The sequence below is a fragment of the Thalassophryne amazonica genome, chromosome 2 (genome assembly GCF_902500255.1).
Source record: "Thalassophryne amazonica chromosome 2, fThaAma1.1, whole genome shotgun sequence".
Taxonomy (NCBI): Eukaryota; Metazoa; Chordata; class Actinopteri; order Batrachoidiformes; family Batrachoididae; genus Thalassophryne; species Thalassophryne amazonica.
In genome coordinates this window covers 145,677,679-145,701,714 of record NC_047104.1, presented here as the reverse complement: position 1 = coordinate 145,701,714, position 24,036 = coordinate 145,677,679, and the positions used below count along the sequence as shown (strand labels likewise).

The 24,036-nt window shown below is 42.2% G+C and overlaps 1 long non-coding RNA gene across 1 annotated transcript; it reads right to left on the bottom strand.

The window, feature by feature from the left end:
- Positions 1–699: 699 nt before the first annotated feature.
- LOC117532278 lies at positions 700–19,699 on the bottom strand. Its single transcript, XR_004566831.1, has 3 exons — positions 19,573–19,699; positions 15,459–15,466; positions 700–713 (listed from the first exon to the last, which is right to left on the bottom strand). It is a non-coding gene; the product is annotated as an uncharacterized LOC117532278 (long non-coding RNA).
- Between the last annotated feature and the right edge of the window lie 4,337 nt (positions 19,700–24,036).

Here is a 24,036-nt window from a genome sequence, read left to right as displayed (position 1 = left end):
GAAGAGTGCAGTCCTAGCAACAGGTATGTAAGATACTGCACTGAACCCTCAAACTCCCAGGCCTCTGGTAGATGACCAGAGATGGTTGTTTGGTCTTCTTACAAAATGACAGAGAACTCATCTAATGGACCATTTTTGTGCCTCTCACACATTACCACAACAATGTAAACCCACAAAACATAATCAGATGTTTTGAAGCCTCAGAGGTGATGATCATATCTGTCTGGATTGTTGTTATAGTAATATTATGTGGGAATTCAGCTGCCTTCCCATGTCAGCCTGCGGCTGCATGTAGAGGGCGTGTTGTGTTTGACTTCCAACAGTTTATTCTGTTAACTGTCACACTTTCTTTTGTGTGTTCTCTATGGGTCACAAAGAGTGCAAACAGATAGTTTTGAACAGAAAAAAATGGCTGCGAGCAACTTTAAGGGCCCCTTCACACATAGTGTGAATTTGGTCGATTTGTTTCTTTCTTTCTTTCTTTATTTGACAGGGAAAGTGCAATCAAACATAGTTACAAAACAAGGCTTGCAGCTGATGTGATGCACACAGAGTATAGTTCCTGCGAATTTTCAACTCGCATCCCTGGTTGAGCTTTTCTTCAGTAACAAGACATCATCTAAATTACAAATTCATTTACATGAGAACATTTCATCTATAAATAACAGTGCAATTGAAAAGCTCATCACTCACCCATCTCATTCATTCACACTCTCAAACATGGGTGCAGTTTTTGGTTTATTTTAAGCCAAGATTTAAGTTTGGATGAGAATAATTTAAACTCACTGATGGACTTAATTTCTGTGGGCAATGAGTTCCAGAGTTTACAGGCTTTATAAGAAAAGGCCGACTGTCCAAATGATGTTCTACACTTGGGAATTGTACAGTTGTGGTTTAAGCTGCCTCGTGTTGTCCTGCTGTTTCTTGGTCTCTGCACAACTTTACTGAGTGATTTCGGAACCAGATTATGGTAACTTTTGAAAATTAATTTGAGAAAGCACAAATTACTGAAACTATCAAAACTTAATAAATTATACTTGTTGAGAATTTGACAGTGGTGAAAATGGATAGGTTTTCTGTTCATAATTTTCATAGCTTGATTATAAAGTGAGCCAATGTACTTCGAAGCTGATGGAACTGCCTGGGCCCATGCTGTCATGCAGTAGGATATATGTGAAAATACCATCTCATGCATGTACAGCAGGGCCGCCTGGTTTGGAATGTAATGTCTGATAAGTCTATAAAACAGTTTAGGTTGCTTTGTATTGTTTTTGATACCTTCTTTATGTGTCCATCAAATTTTAGTTGTGAATCAAGAACTAAACCTAAATATTTAAATTAATTTACCCATTGTATTTTATCATTTTGCAAAAGTATTTGAAAATTCTGTTCTAAATTTTGTGTTCTGATGGAAAAACACATAGCAGCTGTTTAAGTGAGATTAAGAACCAATTTATTTTTGAAAAGCCACAGACTAACCTTAGTCATGCATGCAGATAAAACTTCTGCAGCTTGCTCCGGTGTGTTTGCAGGAGCATACAAAAACAGTATTGTCTGCATAAAGTTGACAGCGGACATGACAACAAATCAAAGGCAGATCATTTATGAAGAGACCAAACAGCAGTGGTCCCAATATGGAGCCCTGGGGTATGCCCATTGAGATGTTTATGATCAGAAGACTTTTCCTGGGCCACTTTCACACACTGCTCCCAATCCTGAAAAAAACACCGCACTGCCTCAGGGGAGATGTTAAATAAAGTCCATTTGCGCATAAAGTGCGCATGAAGCAGGAATCGTGTGCAAAACGTGCAAAATTGCATCTGCCTCCTACACCTGTTGCTACAACTATTTGTGCACACCATTGGCTGAAAGACAAAGTATGCACTGTGCGATCCCATTGAACTGTCTCACGGCAGGTGTTGGCCAAATTCCAGTTGACACACACAAACATTTAACACCACTCACTTGGCACTTACAAAATGTGTGGCCATTCGTACTATCATCATGAAAACAGTCTGTAGGCAATCACTGGCGAGGTGGATGTGAAATTTGTCTAAGTTCCCCACGAGTGTGGCTTTGCAAACACACACACTGACACATAGGTGTGTGCACTGAACCGGCCGCCGAGAGAAGCATCTGTGGAGATCTGTGGATCTGGACATCCCACCTGGACAACACGTACTGTGTTTGGACAGATATGAACTAACAACTACCCACTGTGATGTGCTTGCTGTCCTTACGTGGGCATAAATAAAAACATATATCATTGTGGCCACAGGCTGCAGCGAGTGAGCTCGAACATGGCACGCACATTGACAGGCTGCTCCCATGGTTGAAAAGGACCATCAGAACACGCAGTAGGCAATCTGACTGTCACACCACCCACGTGAGCATGATGCAGGGTCAGTCCTGCGGCACGGCGTCCACAAGACGTGTGTCGGGCAGTACACGCGCACATGGCCAGCTGAATGCACCGGACCAGTAGATGTGGACATGAGAACAGCAAACTGCTTCATCATTCATGTCATTTCATGACTGTACGTCTGTGACCATGGGTCATCTACAGAGGCACAGACGGATCATATTTACATTGCCCGCTTGATAAATGCAAGTGTTTTTATATGGTGTGTGGTTTTATTGCTTTTTTTTTAATATGTCCATGTCCTTCCTGATATGAGGCAGTTTCCTGTAGCTTTCACAGGACAGTGATTGTAGCTCAGTCTAAAGTTTCTGACGCAATCATAGCCTTTGGTGTGGGTTCAGTTCCCGTGGGTGGTATGTAATTTATTTTTTTTTTTTTCATTTTCACAGCACCTGCATGGTGTGTAACCACATTGCGCAGCTGCTGTGAAAAGCTGCTTTGTTCCCACATACACAAAACCGTTGCAGCATGTATTTTTATTTTTTCTTCACAGCAGCTGCATGATGTGTAACCACATCGTTGGTTCACTAATATGAGCTGCTCCAACGGGTGTCACCCTGAGTTGTACATATTTGCACTATGTGTGAAAGGGCCCTAAATGATGGTCTCGGCACTCATACATTGGTGTTGTTTATCCGGCTGGACTGTAGATGATGTAACTCTTGTGTCTATAGTGCAGGAAGGATATCACGGCCGCACAGAATTTGTTCTCAGCCTGGTTCTCATTAATTTTTCTGCTCGTGTAAAGGTTAGCAGTGCACAAGCATTAGTGCTGTTTAATACAAATGCAAAAGGGCGCACATCATCAGCTCAGAAGAGCCTTCCTTTTTTGTCTCCTCCTTCTTAACAGTGTTTTTAAATAACATCATGCCATATTTTTAACACATTTTTAACCAATATGTGATCGTATAGTGGAAATAGTTCAGTACAACGCATTCAAGCATTTTTAGAATTTCCATACATAAAACATAACAGCTAGACAGAACTTAAAATACATTTCTGGCTGTTATACGGCATTTTAACTTCATTTTAATACAAACCAAAATATTAATTCACACAGATAATTTTCAAACATTATAAGAAAACTCATTAAACAGTGTCTACCTGGTGTGAAGATTAACTGTGTCCAAGCAATAGTGCTGTTTAATGCAACTGCAAAAGGGCTCACATCTGACCTTACCCCGTCACACGAGAGCACAAACTGTACAAATGCCGTACAAATTGACATTCAGATAATTCAGATGAATCCTCTGACACGAGATGGACTGTCAATGGATGTGTGATTGCATGCACAATCTGGACGTTCAAACGTGATCACAGATGCTCTGCATCAGTGTGTCTCCTTGACATTTTGACACACACTGCGGCCATGTGGACAGGGTCTAACAGCCATGATGACATCATAATTCAGACAAAACCTCTGACGCATGAGGTGGACTGTCAATGGATGTGTGATTATATGCACAATCTGGACGTTCTAACAAGTTCACAGGCGCTGTGCGTCAGTGCATCTCCCTGACATTTTGTTCACAAAGTATGATCACTGACAAAAAGTTTGTGTCCTGGGTGAGAGGGATCGGCCACTATCTTTCTTGCTCACCTCAGGGCCCTGGAGGTGCACAGGTCCTGTAGGGATGGCACATTGCAGTCAATCACCTTCTCTGATGCATGGATGAGACGCTGCAGTCTGCTCCTGTCCTTAGCAGTGGCAGCAGTGTACCAGACGGTGATGGTACAGCTAACTGATCATCTGCAGAGGAATGGTCTATTTGAAGAGTTTCAGTCAGGTTTTAGAATTCATCATAGTACAGAAACAGCATTAGTGAAGGTTACAAATGATCTTCTTATGGCCTCGGACAGTGGACTCATCTCTGTGCTTGTTCTGTTAGACCTCAGTGCTGCTTTTGATACTGTTGACCATAAAATTTTATTACAGAGATTAGAGCATGCCATAGGTATTAAAGGCACTGCGCTGCGGTGGTTTGAATCATATTTGTCTAATAGATTACAATTTGTTCATGTAAATGGGGAATCTTCTTCACAGACTAAAGTTAATTATGGAGTTCCACAAGGTTCTGTGCTAGGACCAATTTTATTCACTTTATACATGCTTCCCTTAGGCAGTATTATTAGACGGTATTGCTTAAATTTTCATTGTTACGCAGATGATACCCAGCTTTATCTATCCATGAAGCCAGAGGACACACACCAATTAGCTAAACTGCAGGATTGTCTTACAGACATAAAGACATGGATGACCTCTAATTTCCTGCTTTTAAACTCAGATAAAACTGAAGTTATTGTACTTGGCCCCACAAATCTTAGAAACATGGTGTCTAACTAGATCCTTACTGTGGATGGCATTACCCTGACCTCTAGTAATACTGTGAGAAATCTTGGAGTCATTTTTGATCAGGATTTGTCATTCAAAGCGCATATTAAACAAATATGTAGGACTGCTTTTTTGCATTTACGCAATATCTCTAAAATCAGTAAGGTCTTGTCTCAGAGTGATGCTGAAAAACTAATTCATGCATTTATTTCCTCTAGGCTGGACTATTGTAATTCATTATTATCAGGTTGTCCTAAAAGTTCCCTAAAAAGCCTTCAGTTAATTCAAAATGCTGCAGCTAGAGTACTGACGGGCAGTGTTGCCACAGTTACTTTGAAAAAGTAATCCAATTACTGATTACTGATTACTCCTTGAAAAAGTAACTTATTTACTTTACTGATTACTCAATTGTAAAAGTAACTAAGTTAGATTACTAGTTACTTTATTAGTTACTTTCCCCAGCTGCCGACAACAACCCACGTCAACATGACAATGATACCTGTTTTGCCAAAACTCACTTTATAGTCACCCTTTCTTGACTTCAATGAAAATAAATACTTGTTTTATAAAAAGTAAAATAAAGACCTCTTTCTTGACCTCATATTTAACTGTTGACAGCACTGTAACAGTAAAACTTTCAATTTCAAACCTACATTTTTTATAAATGTAACTATTCTAACATTTTTCTAACATTTAAATTCTCTCTAAACATTTTACTTGTCGAAATTATTATTATTTTAAGCAATATTAGTAGTTGTAGTAAAAAACGGCTTCAAAACTGGACCTTTAATCTAGGGGTGTTGTGGGGGGGCACATCCCTGCCCCACGCCCCCATTCCATCTGGATTCGCCCCTGCTTTGGCGTTTGAGCACAAAGAATGGATAACATTTATTTATGCAGAAAACAGGACCAGATTTACAGGTAAGAAAGTTTTATTGCGTTTTCACATCATGTGGTCCTCAGAAAGAGAGTTTAGGTGCATTTGAGTGGAAAATAGTGTTAGTTGTTGACGCGTCGCGGAGGATCAGCTGTTTTTAACGAGACGATACGGAACGGCTCAGCTCAGAATTCTAAATAAAGGAGGGGAAAAAGTATAAAAATGTCTCACCTGCTCAGTGCAGGTGTGCTGATCACCGTGCTTTAAGATGTGAGGACGAGTCGAGCAGCTGCAAAAAACCGTGGATGAAAAGCTCACAACTCGCTTAAAGTGGGCAGTTCAGTCGAACCCCGACCTCCTGCCCACAGACCAAGTTTAATGCTGCTATCAACCCACAATGCAAAATAATAGTAACGCACAGTGACATGGAGAAGTAACTTTAATCTGATTACTGTTTTGGAAAGATTAACGCGTTAGATTACTCGTTACTAAAAAAAAGTGGTCAGATTAGAGTAACGCGTTACAGGCATTACTGCTGACGGGGACTAGAAGGAGAGAGCATATCTCACCCATATTGGCCTCTCTTCATTGGCTTCCTGTTAATTCTAGAATAGAATTTAAAATTCTTCTTCTTACTTATAAGGTTTTGAATAATCAGTTCCCATCTTATCTTAGGGACCTCATAGTACCATATCACCCCAATAGAGCGCTTCGCTCTCAGACTGCAGGCTTACTTGTAGTTCCTAGGGTTTGTAAGAGTAGAATGGGAGGCAGAGCCTTCAGCTTTCAGGCTCCTCTCCTGTGGAACCAGCTCCCAATTCAGATCAGGGAGACAGACACCCTCTCTACTTTTAAGATTAGGCTTAAAACATTCCTTTTTGCTAAAGCTTATAGTTAGGGCTGGATCAGGTGACCCTGAACCATCCCTTAGTTATGCTGCTATAGACGTAGACTGCTGGGGGGTTCCCATGATGCACTGAGTGTTTCTTTCTCTTTTTGCTCTGTATGCACCACTCTGCATTTAATCATTAGTGATCAATCTCTGCTCCCCTCCACAGCATGTCTTTTTCCTGGTTCTCTCCCTCAGCCCCAACCAGTCCCAGCAGAAGACTGCCCCTCCCTGAGCCTGGTTCTGCTGGAGGTTTCTTCCTGTTAAAAGGGAGTTTTTCCTTCCCACTGTAGCCAAGTGCTTGCTCACAGGGGGTCGTTTTGACCGTTGGGGTTTTACATAATTATTGTATGGCCTTGCCTTACAATATAAAGCACCTTGGGGTAACTGTTTGTTGTGATTTGGCGCTATATAAAAAAATTGATTGATTGATTGATGGAGGAGGACTTGATGGACTCAGTGATGACATCATTGTTTTTGACAGGTTGAGCTTCCTTAGCTGCCACAGAAAGTACATCCTCTCTTGTGCCCTCTTGGGGAGCGAGCTAACGTTTAGCTCCCACTTGAGGTCCTGAGTGATGGTGATCCCCAGGTAGCAGAAGGACTCTACAATGGCAACTGTGGAGTCACACAGGATGATGGGGTTGGCTGGGACTGGGTTCTTCCTGAACAACATTAAGCTCCAGTCAAATTCATGGTCAACATGGATGTAACAGAAACTTTCTAGAATAACTTTAAAGTACTTAAAAATTAAACATTGATTTCAGAATTACACAAAAACACACCTACCATCAGCTCAGCTGAGGTAATACAGCACTCAACAAAAATATAAACGCAACACTTTTGGTTTTGCTCCCATTTTGTATGAGATGAACTCAAAGATCTAAAACTTTTTCCACATACACAATATCACCATTTCCCTCAAATATTGTTCACAAACCAGTCTAAATCTGTGATAGTGAGCACTTCTCCTTTGCTGAGATAATCCATCCCACCTCACAGGTGTGCCATATCAAGATGCTGATTAGACACCATGATTAGTGCACAGGTGTGCCTTAGACTGTCCACAATAAAAGGCCACTCTGAAAGGTGCAGTTTTGTTTTATTGGGGGGGATACCAGTCAGTATCTGGTGTGACCACCATTTGCCTCATGCAGTGCAACACATCTCCTTTGCATAGAGTTGATCAGGTTGTCAGTTGTGGCCTGTGGAATGTTGGTCCACTCCTCTTCAATGGCTGTGCGAAGTTGCTGGATATTGGCAGGAACTGGTACACGCTGTCGTATACGCCGGTCCAGAGCATCCCAAACATGCTCAATGGGTGACATGTCCGGTGTATATGCCGGCCATGCAAGAACTGGGACATTTTCAGCTTCCAAGAATTGTGTACAGATCCTTGCAACATGGGGCCGTGCATTATCCCGCTTCAACATGAGGTGATGTTCTTGGATGTATGGCACAACAATGGGCCTCAGGATCTCATCACGGTATCTCTGTGCATTCAAAATGCCATCAATAAAATGCACCTGTGTTCTTCGTCCATAACAGACACCTGCCCATACCATAACCCCACCGCCACCATGGGCCACTCGATCCACAACATTGACATCAGAAAACCGCTCACCCACACGACGCCACACACGCTGTCTGCCATCTGCCCTGAACAGTGTGAACCGGGATTCATCTGTGAAGAGAACACCTCTCCAACGTGCCAAACGCCAGCGAATGTGAGCATTTGCCCACTCAAGTCGGTTACGACGACGAACTGGAGTCAGGTCGAGACCCCGATGAGGATGACGAGCATGCAGATGAGCTTCCCTGAGACGGTTTCTGACAGTTTGTTCAGAAATTCTTTGGTTATGCAAACTGATTGTTTCAGCAGCTGTCCGAGTGGCTGGTCTCAGACGACCTTGGAGGTGAACATGCTGGATGTGGAGGTCCTGGGCTGGTGTGGTTACACGTGGTCTGCAGTTGTGAGGCTGGTTGGATGTACTTCCGAATCCTCTGAAACGCCTTTGGAGATGGCTTATGGTAGAGAAATGAACATTCAATACACGAGCAACAGCTCTGGTTGACATTCCTGCTGTCAGCATGCCAATTGCACGCTCCCTCAAATCTTGCAACACCTGTGGCATTGTGCTGTGTGATAAAACTGCACCTTTCAGAATGGCCTTTTATTGTGGGCAGTTTAAGGCACACCTGTGCACTAATCATGGTGTCTAATCAGCATCTTGATATGGCACACCTGTGAGGTTGGATGGATTATCTCAGCAAAGGAGAAATGCTCACTATCACAGATTTAGACTGGTTTGTGAACAATATTTGAGGGAAATGGTGATATTCTGTATGTGGAAAAAGTTTTAGATCTTTGAGTTCATCTCATACAAAATGGGAGCAAAACCAAAAGTGTTGCGTTTATATTTTTGTTGAGTGTAAATAAAGCTGGATTGGACTTGAAAATCTCTCCTAACCAAATTTGAGCAGCGAAAAACACGTGGGCACATTTTAAACATCAAATTGCTGGAAGGACATGATTTTTTTCATGCCACAAGTACAGACGGTAAGACTGCACACCTTGTCCAAATGATGGGGATAATCCACTCGTGCACCACTAATATCTGGCACAGCTGACGCTGATTTGCGCAAGTTAGAGCTGCAGCTGGAAAATCAGTTTATGCTCAGACAACAGGAACTTCAGTTTAATCTTAGGGAGCAAGAAATTCAGTCTAATCTCAGGGAGCAAGAAATTCAGTTAGAACAACGTAAACTGGATTTGGAAGAAATGCAGAGATGCGATGTGGCGCGTGTGTCTGGCGTGCGGACTGTTAATCTTGATGAAGCAGACTTTGACGTGAACAAGTGCATTCGATTTGTCCCACCCTTCAGTGAAAAGGATGTGGATAAATATTTAGTTTTATCTGAGCACGTGGCGTTGATGTTAAAGTGGCCGAGGGAGGTTTGGGCATTGCTTCTGCAATGCTTGCTCAGGAGGTGTATGCTTTGTTGTCACTGGAAGATAGTTTGGTTTAGGATAAAGTGATAAGCGCTGTGGAGAGAGCGTATGAACTTGTGCCAGAGGCTTATAGACAAAGATTTTAGCATTATGAAAAATTTGACCATCAAAATTATGTGGAGTTTGGACGTGACAAAACTGCATTGTTTGATCATTGGTGCGCTGCGCAAGATGCGAGAGCTAATTTTGACAGAGGAGTTCAAGAACTGTGTACCAGAGAGGATTGCAACTTACATCAGTGAGCAAAAGGCTGTGAATGTCTCAGATGCTGCTGTGTTGGCGGATGAGTACGTATTGAATAATAAGTCTGTTTCACAAAATGTGACTTCAAACTTGAGTCTCAGTTCCAGTGGGCTAAGAGAGGGGCGCTCTGAGGGCTTTGGTCAGTCCAATTGGGTGAAACTGGGGGATGTAAAGAACTCTGTTTGGCGTGATAGTGAACGGGTGTGTCATTATTGTCACAAGCATGGGCACATTAAAGCAGATTGTGCTCTGCTAAAGTCAAGGATGTCTCTTAAACCCAAAGGAGTAGGTTTAAACCATAGTTAATCCAAATCAAATTATGATTTGGATTAACTATGGAATTGATCACCTGGTCTCTCAACGCCATTGACACCATTTGTTTTCAACAAGGAGATCAGGGTTTGGGGACCCTGCGTGCCCTGATGGAACCTACGCAGCGGGCTTTGCTCTTGACACCTGAGAGAATGGAGTGTGACATGTGGCTCCACTCTCTGTGGAAGACGTTGAGGATTAATTCGTATTCGCTTTTATGGTGGGAGGTTTGGTGCTGATTGGTTCGTGCGCTGCCCTGACCCACGGGAATATTAGCAAGACGGCTGCTTCCAGAATTTTGTACCCTCATCAGTCTGTCATAATTAATGAGTTGGGCAATGCTGTGTAATCTCAGACTGTGTGAACTCTTGAACTCAAATTCAAAATTCAAATTTATTAATTTATATAGCGCCAATTCACGACAATATCATCTCAAGGCGCTTCACAACATAAAAACAGTTAAAAATTTAAAACACAATAAAAACAACCATAAGAAAAAAAACAGCAGTAAAAAAGTACAAGATTAAAAACACATCATAACACTAATGATAAAACAGGGAAAACAGGACGCAAAATGGATTTAATCCCAGAGCAAATCACTGTATTGCATAAGACTGTACTGCTGAGGACCACAGAATATTCTTCATAAATTTGGACTCTGGACTCTGGATTAATTGCTGTATCTTGTCTGAGGTAATTGGAGTGTAAATGTAATTGCCCTTTTTTGGGAACAATAAAGTTGTCTGAAGTCTGAAGTCTGAAGTTTAGCTGCACCGGTGCGTAATGGTGTGGAACTCAAGGTGGAGAACATGAGCTCTGAACCGTGTGACTCGTACTTCCCTTTCATCCGTGATGGATTTGTCTCATTGGTGGGAGATGATAAAAAGGTGCATGTCAATATTTTGCGTGACACAGGGGCATTCGACTCGTTTATCTGAGCTGACGTGTTGCCGCTGTCTGAGGAGTCGGAGACAGGCACGCAGGTTCCAGTTCTTAATGTGCTCTTTGTGCCTTTGCATAGAGTGTCACTTGATTGTGAACTGTTTAGTGTGGATGCAGTCTTGGCTGTTTGTCCTGCATTGCCAGTGGAAGGTGTTTCTGTCATCTTGGGCAATGGTTTGGTTGGTGCGCGGTTGTGGAAGGACATTGCTAGGTCAGTTGTACAGAAGGAGGCGGAGTCAATTCTTGATTTGCTTCCTCAGATTGATGAGAGCAGTAAACAGTTCTGTCAGATGTTCACTGCGTGTGCGGTTGCTCGGGCTATGGCACGGAATGAGATGACAAAGGGGAAATGTGGAAAAAATGTTCATGTACCTCTGTCTGTTTTTCCATGTCTTTTTCTCGCAGTGAGCTGGTGGCGGAGCAACATGTTGATGTGTCTTTAAAAGGCCTTTTTGATCAGGTGCGCCCATGGAGTGACATTCTGGATTGCGCTTGTGGGTACTTTCTTCAGGATTTACTGTTGGTGAGAAAATGGTTGCCTCATGTGGGTATGGTCGGTGATCCTGTGTTTCAAATCGTGGTGCCCAGTAAATTTCGCGCTGCAGTGTTAAAAATTACACATGATGAGTCTGGACATTCCAGGGTGACTAAAACGTATGACCGGGTCCTGAGACAATTTTTTTTGGCCGCGTCTAAAAAAGGACGTTTCTGCATATACAAGTATTAAGACTTGTCATGTGTGCCAGCTTACTGCTAACCCTAATCAAGTGTTGAAGCCAGTTCCATTGAGTCCAATTGCAGTTGCATTTGAACCATTTGAGCATTTGATAACTGACTGTGTTGGGCCTTGCCTGGGTCAAGGTCTGGGTCATCATACTTCCTCACAGTGATGTGTCAGGCTACATGATATCCAGCAGCTTGTCCATTGCGAACTATAACTGCTAGGGCAGTAGTGCGAGCGCTTACTCAATTTATTTCTGTGTTTGGTATTCCGAAGGTTATACAGTCGGATCAGCGCAGTAACTTTACATCTCATCTGTTTGGCCAGGTTTTGAAGCAGCTCAGAGTGCGGCATAATAAAGCGACGGCTTTCCATCTTGAGTCGCAAGGCGCTTTGGAACGTTTCCACCAGTTCTTGAAGTCACTGTTGCGTACTTATTGTACCGAGTTGGGGGGCGACTGGGAAGAAGGTTTGCCTTGGCTGATGCTGGCTGCTTGTGAGGTTACTCAAGAAAGTACTGGGTTTAGCCCAAATGAGTTGGTCTTTGCACATACAGTGAAAGGTCCTTTGGCTGTAGTGACAGACAGTTTAAAGGAGCCAAATCCACCTAAAAATCTGATAGATTATGTCAATGGGTTCAGACATTGCTTGTATGTTGCAAGAGATTTGGTCAAGTTGAAAATGACTGCGGCACAGAATAAAATGAAGTTCCTGTTTGACAGGCGCTCAGACGTGCGTTCGTTTTTTTCTCGGTGACCAAGTGTTGGAACTTTGTCCGGTTATTGCATCACCTTTTCAAGTGAAATTTAGTGGTCCTTACACTGTGCTTGAACAGCTTTCTGATCCAAATTATTTAATCTCAATGCCTGAACGCAGGAAAAAGCAACAAACGTGTTATGTCAATTTGTTGAAACCTTACTATTCCAGAGAGGAGTTACAGCCAACTGAGTATGCTGAGGCTTCGGCGGTATGTATGACAAGTAGATCTGTTGGGACACTTGACAGGTCTGGTGCCTTGGACAGCTCACTGCCGCGGACCGAGGGGGGGCGATAGTGAAGTTGGTACTTTGGACAGTGCTCTTGTACAGGGGCATCTTAAGAACTCAGATGTTTTGTCAAATTTGGGTGTGTTGCTTAGTCATTTGCCTAGGTGTCATGCTGAACAGGTATGTGATTTGATAAATCATTTTCCATGCTTGTTTTCAGATATACTGGGGCACACACATCTTATTGAGCATGATATCGATGTCGGAGATGCTAGGCCGATTAAGCAATGCTTTTACAGAATCAGTTTGGATAAACGCAAGCATCTGGATGCGGAGGTAAATTACATGTTGGAGAATGGCATTGAGGAGCCAAGTGCGTCGAGTTGGGCATCTCCATGTATTTTGGCTCCTAAGTCAGATAATACCTCGCATTTTTGTTCTGATTTTCGTAAGTTTAATGTGTTACAAAACCAGATTGTTTTCCTTTTCTGAGAATGGATGATTGTGTGGACCAGGTGGGTTCTGCCAAGTTTGTGAGTAAATTTGATCTCTTGAAGGGCTACTGGCAAGTGCTGTTGTCTAAGCGTGCACTTGAGGTGTCTGCGTTTATTACTTCGTCAGGCTTGTTTTCTTACACAATAATGCTGTTTGGACTTAGAAATGCGCCGGCTACGTTCCAACGGTTGACGATGTGGTGGTTTATTCTGACACCTGGGAAGAGCATTTGGAGCGCATGGAGGAGCTTTTCACTCATCTGGCGGGGGTGAGGCTGACTGTCAATCTTGCAAAATGTGAGTTTCCAAGGGCAACTGTTACCTACTTGGGTCGTGTAGTTGGTCAGGGGGAAGTTCGTCCTGTTGCAGCTAAAGTTCAACCAGTGGAGGAATTTTCGGTTCCCAGTACTAAAAGAGAACTTATGCGTTTTCTTGGACTGGTCGGTTATTATCGTTGTTTCTGTAAGAACGTTTCCTCAGTGGTTGCGCCGTTAACCAACTTGTTGCATAAAGATGCTAAAATTGTCTGGTCTTCTCCTTGTCAGCAGGCATTTGAGAGTGTGAAGAAGCTCCCCTGTGCAGATCCGGTGTTGGCTGCCCCACGTTTAAATGAACCATTTCACTTGTACGTGGGCGCAAGTCATGTGGGGGCTGGCGCGGTCCTGATGCAGTTGTGGCATTTGCATATTTTCTGTGTGTGTGTGTAGGTACCCTCTTGGTGCTCCCGCTTACTCCCACATCCAAAGACAGGCAAAGAGGTAACTTTAAATTGTCCATGGGTGTGAATGTGTTTGTCTATCTATATGTGGCCCTGCAACACACTGGTGTCCTGTTCATGGTGTACTCTGCCCACGCAGGCTGACCCTTAATTGGAGTAAGCAGGTATAGAAAATTGATGGATGATGTACATAATTAAGTCATGTCTCCTTTTTTCAGTGTTGCTATGCTACAGTAAATGAGTTTAACCATTCAAGGTCATCCTGGGTCAAAGGTCATGTGACACATGGATGGCTGACATTTAACTTTGAATTAAAATCGAACAAAACTCCCCCAAAAAATCAACTAAAAGTGTGAACTGTGCCTATCCTATAACCCTGGATACTCCACTGTCACCAGCATGGCCTCGCTTCACTGTAATTAAATAAGTACATTAATGTTTCTTCAACCAGAACTGAGGTTTGAAGTGAAAGATTTTTCTTTCACTGCTGTTGTTTCACTCCTGACTGGGGAAATTCCTGGTTCCATCTGGAGATAGCTCAAACACTCCCTGGGCCCTAAACCCAGCTCACATCACAACAGAACTGCAATTCTGAGTTTTTCAAAGGGGTCTTTGAAACCTGTATCGGTGAAACTCCGGTCAGTGGAAATTATGTGACTTCATAATTGCCTCACATCAAGACCAGTGCCTCTTCCAAGATAAGGTGACCATAAAACTCAGTCTTGACAGTTTGTTTTCTCCACAGGTCTAAGTGAAGAAAAAGACCTTTGTTTAAATAAAAAAAGAGAACATCATTCTGTATACATATAAAATTCTAATGCTGTCTTGTTGTTTAATCAAACAAAATGTTTAACATATATTCCATTTAATGGCACATGTTCCTTGTAATATTTTGATGGTGGAATATTCTGTTTTAACCAAATGGTGTGTTTAGGATGTGTAACTTTGATAACGTTACATTCATTTAAAAGTATCTGAGAACAAAGTGTGTGACAACATAGTTAATGTTTTTTACAACTATATAGTTGACTCAGTTTTAGTGTGCCCTCTCTAAACATAAAGTTTTTCTGTGAAATTACACACCCACAGAGGTGGAGTAAGCCCCCCTTCCAAAACAGAGCTTCTCCTGCCCTTCGGCAAGCTCTTCTCTGCTACTCTTCTTTCTTTTCACAAATGCTTAATTTTTCTTTTGTTGCCAAGCCATGTATCTAAGATACCACATGGCTCTTTGTTCTATGCTTCATTCTTTGATTCTAACTTTGATTCTTTTGTAACTTCTAACAAGTTACCAGCCTGACAACTCTTTTTAAGGTTCCTCAAGTCTTCAATTTTTTTTTATAATAAAACTTCCTAGCGGAACATTTCAGAGTGAATTTACATAAAAGTGACTTTTTCTTTTTGTAATGTTACAATGCCGCACTTAAAACCAACTTTTTTCTAAATTCCGAAAGACTTTCAATTTGGTTCCAACAACTTTTTTAAAGCTACCAGAAGCCATTTTCAACAAACACTTTCACCTCTTGGGTCAAGCAAGTTGACGACAGTATTGACTGCCAAAGCAATGGCCCGTCCTGCTGGCAAACTCAGCCGACACTGAAGCCTTGGGATCGCTCGGGGAGAACCGTTGGTTTAATCCCTAACCGAACTGAGCTCAAGCTGCAAAGGCCAACCACATCAACGGCCGACGCCGATCAGATTGTTTCACCTCTTCGAGGATTAGCTAAGTGACCACGTTAAAGGTTTTAACAAAGGTTTTGTTGTTAATGGGTGAAAAGTGGCATTGAAATTCATCACTAAATTCAAATCAGATTTATTTGCTTAATTCCTTAAGCTTTATTTCACTGCTTTCTTTCAACATTTCATGAAACATCAATGTGTTATTATTATAAGTTCCTATAGCTTAAATTATAGTTGGTGCCCAGAGGTTAATTAAATATCATTCTAATTAAATATTGCTTTACTAATGTGGCGTGACTTCACCTGGGTCCCTCCAAAGAGGACCGTTCAATATTAAAAATTAATAAATCTTAATATTCAAATTCCTTACATTTCTTTTGCACCCATTTGAATCAAATAATTTTTAAATCTTAAAATTGTTAATTATTTTGATGACCCGTTGAATGAGTTGCAGTCCAATTTAATTCAATTTCGAATTTTAATGATTCCATTCGCTACATATTATTGGTGCTTCTGTGGGAGGTGCCATTAATCCCAAATTATTAAATTATTTAATTTCACTACACTCCCACCCACCCTTAAATAAATAATAATAAAATCCCTTTAGAGCTTTTTGTGATTCTGACCAAAAAAAATTCTTCATACCAACAGAAGGACAAGCAGAATTTCTCAGGATCATTCTATACTTCCATCATTTCAGTCAGGGATGTAACAAGGTGATTATTTAGGGGAGGTGATGGTCTAGTGGTTAACTCTCTGGGGTCTGAGGGCATTTTTTGGACAGTTCACTCGCCTGGCATAAATGTTTTATTATTGCTGTTAACAGCTCTCCCTGCATCCCACAATCAAGTTTTATGTCTCTTTTTTTCAGGACCACCTGTGCTTTCAGAATATATATGTTTTTGTTGTGTTTTATAAGTGTAATAAAGGTTTACAATCAAAAATAGGCAAGCAAAAAATAAAGCGAAAAATAATTTTCCTCACACATTTATTCAAAATACACAGAAAGCTATAATAAACAACTGTCTTGACACTTTATAAAGGTAATTTGAGGTCTTGTGTGAAAGGCTGTACAACAAAAAAGTTCAAACAATAAACACAAATGCACATTTTTAACAATATATACAAAATGGTCTATGCATTTTGTTGTCCATTGATATGGTAAACAGTGCTTTACACAGAGAAAGCAACAGAGTTATCCAGTAACATTCACATGCAAACTAGTGGAGCAATCCTGATAGTTACACACTCTTTGTCTGAGCATGTGAGATTGTTATCAGAGGCTCTCCGTCTGCTTCACTGATCGCTGTGCGTAATGGCGCAGGGTGCGTTGGCCCCAGAGGGTTAAAGCATTGGGCTTGAGACCAGAGGATCCTTGGTTCAAATCCCAGCCTGACTGGAAAACCACTATGGTCCTTCATCCCCTAGTTGCTCCCGGTGTGTAGTGAGCACCTTGTATGGCAGCACCCTCATATCGGGTGAATGTGAGGCATTATTTGTAAAGCGCTTTGAGTGTCTGATGCAGATGGAAAAGCATTTATTATATGTTCTGACTCATATTCCGCTCTGGCATCACTGGACCTGCTTTCTCTTCAAATCCAGGACACAGTGTATGGAGTGTAAAGTGTTACTGTGAGCTGCATTATACAGACTGAAATTGTCAACATACAACAACAAACCCAGCACAGATACAGGAGATGATTATGAGCTTTCCATTCATCAAAGCGCAGGAAATAAATGATGCAGTGGAACATAATGAGGGTGTGGCAAAAAACCTGAAATGAGGGTAAGACAAGACAACATTTATATAAGTGGGAGAGACGAGGCTGGAAAGGAGGAAGGCACCACTATAACAAGACTGGAACGAAGACGTGAGTCTGAATAAAACACTGTTTTTACTCAAGCTACATCCATCAGGGCTGCGTGAGTGTGGGCAGGCGGAAGACTCAGTGGAGCATGTCAGTGCCAGAATTATGCATGTGAGACGGAAATGTTGAAGAAGGTTCACACAAAACATGGTGTGAGAGAGCTGTAATCGCAAAAGGACATGTGAACCCAAGCACACACACACACACATGGAGGTACGCAAAGGTACGGTGTGAGCTGCTGAGATGAAGGGCCCTATCACCCACCTGATATAAAGCGGCGCCCAGCTCACGTGTCATTGATCATTTCCAGCTGCTTGAATAAATATCCACAGCGATAAATTGGAAAAGGAATATACACTGATTGGAACAAGAATACGTACCCTGATGGGATCTCTTAGTCTCTGCCCTTCTCTGGTGATGGTGATGCCTTGTCTACAGTAAAAATTCTCATTCTTCTCTTCTCTGATATTTGCATAAAACTCTCCTCCGTTTGCATGGACCTGGGTTCTCTGGCCATGTTGGGTATTGGCTCCCTCTCTGAGCTGGTCTGGAAGTTCATCTGAAACAGTTTCCTCTCACCATGACTCTGGTCCCTTTTTGGCATGGAGGTTCTGGACTTGAATGTTGATAACTGGCTTTTGTGTAGAATCTACCCCCATGCTCCCTTCAGGAAGGACATTTTTTTTTCCTTTGAGCAGCTCCACTATTGGGATTTCCACCAGTGTTCATTCTTTCTCAACATTGAGGTTCATCAACATCAGGAAGCAAAAGTTCTCCCAAAAATGTGTCATACTAGCAGCATTGTTGAAGCCCCTCACATCCAAGATGAGGTGAAGCAAACAGTAAGAGGGAAAAGTATTTCCAAAACCAAGGCAGACTGGACTGTCATCCTCAAATAGTACTGACACTGTACAAACAAAAATGATGAGAAGCCAAAGTGAAAAACTGATGGCCTTTGTTGTCGATTTTTCTAAGTTGGAATATGTTCTGCTATAGAGTGATGTTAAGCAGCATACTTGAAAACCTGAAACAAGATACTTATTTTCATATTTTTGGCCCGTTTATTCTGGTTTGACAGTGTAATTTTGCGTTTTCACTAAAGAACTTTCCACAACACATGGTGGCTTGACACTTGCACTCATTTTGGTTCCACATCCCATGTACTTCGTTGTGACAATGGCACCTGCTGTGTTCCCAGCTGGATGCCACGCTTTGTGCCACTGGATGCTGCATATATAATAAAATAATTATTTCTTAGTGGATTAATCATTTTCTGTCAGTAGACTTGCAGACCAATTACTAAGTGTTTTCACACTACAATCAAACTTGGCTATGGCTCATTTTCAGCCTGACCGTGGGCCAAGGCAGCTTTCACACATGCTGTTTTGGTTTGCACCAAACTGAAAGTCTGAAGGTCTGGATCAAACAAGATGGGTGTAAAAGCACCCTAAACTGAAAGTGCAAAGTATGTATGCGTCATATGGTGGCAAAACTGAGAAGACAATTCTGCATCTTTCCAAAGACCAAAATAAATAAATAAATAACTAAATAAATAAAATGAAAGTTTAATAAAGCAGCCGAGTAACCTCCTCTACCAATACCTTTTGAATATCATGACATTTCAGCTTAAGCCTAGAAAACTATCTCCTGTGGATTATAAGCATCAATGTTTGCGAGTTGTGAGAGTTTCTAAATGCTCAGCTTCATCATGATGACTGTTGCTGTGGGTTTACAAAAAATCTGGAGAGACGTTATCCCAGACGTTATCACAGAGTCAAACCCACTAAACATAAGTACAGGAAGGGGATGGGCTGGTGGTTAAGCATTGTGTTTGAGACCAGAGGATCCTCAATTCAAACCCCAGCAAGACCAGCCAATCACTAAGGGTCCATCGGCAAGGTCCTTCATCCCAGAGTTGCTCCTGGTGTGTAGTGAGCACCTTGCAGTCATATGTAAATGGTAAATGGACTGCATTTATATAGCGCTTTTCCATCTGCATCAGATGCTCAAAGTGCTTTACAAATAATGCCTCACATTCACCCCGATGTGAGGGTGCTGCCATACAAGGCAGCCACTACACCGGGAGCAATACGGGATTAAAGACCTTGCCCAAGGGCCCTTAGTGATTTTCCAGTCAGGCTGGGATTTGAACCGAGGATCTTCTGGTCTCAAGCCTAATGCCTTAACCTCTAGACCATCAGCCATGCTTCACAGAGGACGTTATCACCACAGCTCTCCACACCACGCTAAGCCACCTGGAGCACCCGGGGAGCTGTGTGAGGATGCTCTTTCCTGGACTTCAGCTCAGCCTTCAACCACATCATCCCGGAGATCCTGGTCCAGAAACTGACACATCTGGGCATCTCCACCTCCATATGCCAGTGGATCAAGGACTTCCTCACAAACCACCCACAGTCCATGAAAATTGGCCCCCACCTCTCCTCCACCATCACACTCAGCACCAATTCCCCTCAAGGCTGTGTACTGAGCCTCCTCCTGTTCACCCTTTATACGCACGACTGCTCTATGACCCATCCCACGAACACTATCATAAAGATTGTGGATGATACCACCGTGATTGGGCTCATCTCAGGGGGTGATGAGTCTGATTACAGAGACGAGGTCAATCAACTGACAGCATGGTGTTCGGCTAACAACGTGCCGCTGAACACCACAAAAACGAAATAATCCTGGACTTCAGGAAGGACAGGGCTGATCCAGCCCTACTCTATATCCAAGGGAACTGTGTGGAAAGGGTCAGCTCCATTAGGTTCCTGGGAGTACAGCTCTCTGACAGCCTCTCCTGGACTGCCAACACCACAGTGGTGGTGAATAAAGCCCAGCAGTGACTCCACTTCCTGACGGTGCTCAGGAGAACATTCTAGAGGTGAAGCTGCTGGTGTTCTACAGAGCCACCATCGAGCGCATCCTGATGTACTGCATTACAGCGTGGTACGGGGAGTGCCCAGCAGCAGACAGGAGAGCGCTGCAGAGGGTGATCAATACGGCCCAAGGGATCACTGGTAGCTCTCTGCCAAGTCTGGAAGACAATGCCAGCTCTCGCTACCTCAGCAGAGCTGCCAGCATCAGCAAAGACACATCCCACCCCAGCAACCACCTGTTTGACCTACTACCCTCTGGCCGACGGTATAAGTCAATCAAAACTATGACAAACAGACTCAGGGACAGCTTTCTCCCCAGAGCGATCACTGCACTGAACAATAACAAATCACTCTAATCTGCAACTTTCAAGTTTCTTGTGCAATATCTGTAAACCATGTGCAATATTCCCATGCAATATGATTCCACAGTTGTATATAATTCTCATTTTACATTTTACTTGGTCCACATTTTATTTTACCTTATGTTATGTTTATTTAGCGGCACATATACTCTGAACATTTTATTGTTAAATTTCACTATCTTTTATTTGGCTAAAAATTACTTGCACCACGGAAAGAAGCTTTTTGGAGTTGCACTCAAATCTCGTTGCAATGCAAATTACAATGAAAAATTAAAGGCGATTCTGATTGTGATTCTGACCCCCCCCCCCCACCCCATCATCTTTGCAGATAACCTAATGGAAGCTCATTTTCTGCATGACTTCATGGCGTCCTGTGTTTGCACATTGAAGCAGGTACTTTTGCATTCTCATAATTAGGCCCGAAACTGTTTCTGGAATAACTTCCCTGCTGGTCTGAAACAGAAGCATGTGGAAAAAGCTGCTCTGGCCTGTAATTTTGGCGAGTGTGAGTTGCACAAATGAATGTGTTTTTCCTGTAGCACAACTCAAAACAGCCAGTGTCAGACGGCATGCTTTTCATAAGCTAATAAAAATATTCTGCAAAGGGCTAACTCAAATACAACTGAAGATGTCGGGTCAGATTTTTGGAACATGAATTGTGTGTATCCACTGCCTCATGGAACTGCTTCAGGCCCCAAAAACAACCACTGTTCATGTGAATAAAACAAAATCATATGAGGGCTGTCAATAAAGTAACGGTCCTTTTTATTTTTTTCAAAAACTTGAAGTTGCTGAGAGACTGGCGCGTTGTTTGATCAAAATTTTTTCTAAACCTGTGAGACACATCGAAGTGGACACGGTTCGAAAAATTAAGGTGGTTTTCAGTGAAAATTTTAACGGCTGATGAGAGATTTTGAGGTGATTCTGTCGCTTTAAGGACTTCCCACGGCGGCACAGGAAAAACACCTCCGTGTTGATAACCATTTGTAAAATCCAGGCGGCTTTTGATGGCTTTCAACAAGTGAGTAACTGACAAATTGTTTAACAGCTTGGGCATGTTCCAACTTGCCCGTTAAGGTTTCCAACGGAGGTGTTTTTCCTGTGGCGGAGCGTCGCGGCGGCTGCGTCCCGACGCGCGGACCCGTCCGCACGTCTTTCATTAAAAAAATCTCCTTTAACAGTGGAATATCCGGATAAAATGCTGAAACCGACTTCTTCTGAAACTTCTCTGTTCTCTCACGACGTCCTGGATCAATAGAACCTGAAATGTGGAGGTTTTCAGCTTGAACAGGCTGACGACGGCGGCTGAGAGCGCTGAGCGACGTCTCGCACCGTGGGAAGTCCTTAAAGCGACAGAATCACCTCAAAATCTCTCATCAGCCGTTAAAATTTTCACTGAAAACCAGCTTAATTTTTCGAACCGTGTCCACTTCGATGTGTCTCACAGGTTTAGAAAAAATTTTGATCAAACAAAGCGCCAGTCTCTCAGCAACTTCTCAGACAAAGGAATTCCGACGAGGGGCTGGAGGACTCCTCCCACAAGGAGTGCTCACAGGCGAATGACGTCACCGACAGGCGTGGAAAAACTCACGCATGCGCACGAGGGTTCAAGCATGTCTGACGTTAAAACATATGAATGAAATCCATATAGTTTTTGAAAAAAATAAAAAGGACCGTTACTTTATTGACTGCCCTTGTACTGAAGGGAAATGTAACTGCTGGAGCTGTATTTTCTAAAGATGATGCATGTGGTTACTGTACAGGTCTCTGCACTACAGAGAGCTAGAAGCCATTCCTGGAGTTAATATGCTAAATCCTTAATGATCTGTAAGCAATAGAAAAATCAGTTTGTACAATAATTCACTGAATCAGATCTGGGAAACATTCCTAATTTATAGCCTGTAAGTCTTTTGTTTACCTTGAGCAAACACTTGAAGAACGCCAACTGATCTGAGTTGTAGTGAACCGTCAGCATCGCTCCGTATTTCTGAATCAGAGATGTACAGTAAGATAGTTACTGTCAAGTCCTTAGTCATCTTAACATATATTTCAATTATGCTAAATTGGGACTTGCAGTGCACGTCAATCTAAGACTTAAGCACCAAGTCATACATGCTACCTATGGTTACGTGAGATTTTTTAGAGCATTTGTTAGAGTGTCCACCCCAGCACATCCGAGGATTAGTTTAGGCATAATGCAGGATACAGCTGTATATATTGTACTACTCCATTTGTATTTTCACATGTTCCATCTATTTACCGGCTGAAAACACATGACGCAGCTAATCAGATGCAGTTAGATCAAGGAACAGCGCTGAAGATTTGGACTTGGCCATGATGAGCAATTTTGAGAACTAGTGCCAGGTGAAAACACAATAAGTCAGTCGTTTGCATATTCCATTTGGAAAGTGGGGTGGAACTGGGGAAATGACTTGAACTTACTGGACTGCTGGCTCTCAGTATACATTAGAACAGACGTATGGAACAAAGTGGGCATGTTGTCAGTTCATTACAAGAGCAATGAATATGTACATGCAGAATAATATTCCCTCTCATAGTTACATCTACAGACAAATTACGGAGCACCAGTTGGCCCAGTCAGCTAGTTGGTATGACCACTGCAGAACCTGCACATTTCTTAGTTCATCCTCTGATCATTGCCAAAAAATGAACACACTTTAAATTTATATTTCCCTACAGTTTCCTCTCCTGCCAGTATTTATGCATATTTAGTATGCACGGACACTCACTGGTGATCACGATTGCATTCTTGTGACAAAACATTAACAGTGACCTTTTGGAGGCTGCAATTAACTAAGATGTCATTGCTCCTTTAAATCAAATGCTGCATATTTGAAAGCTGTTAAATGGAATTAATGAGTAGGTAATTGGGGTAATGAGTTAGGAGATATGTAGATGTGAATATTTAAGAATCACTGAATTGTAGCGTGAATGTTAAAAGTTTTTAAAAATATATATTTAAAATAACACGTGTACATTGTATCGTGGTGAATTGTAATGAAATGTTTTTGTAGTTTCAGCTGCCCCAGAAAGATTTCCACAGCAGATTCAGTAAAGACAGGAAAAGGCACAAGAATTATGTCAGATTCCCTTCTTGATGCAACTCCAGAAACACACAGCCCCTTGATCTTCCATCAAAGTACTGAACAGGACCTACCTTGCTTAGTTTCTGAGATCTGATGAGATTAAACATACACAGAGCAGAGTGGCTACACTAAAGTCCTAAAATTCTTCAAATCTTTATTGACAATACACTTTCATTCATGTGGACGAACTC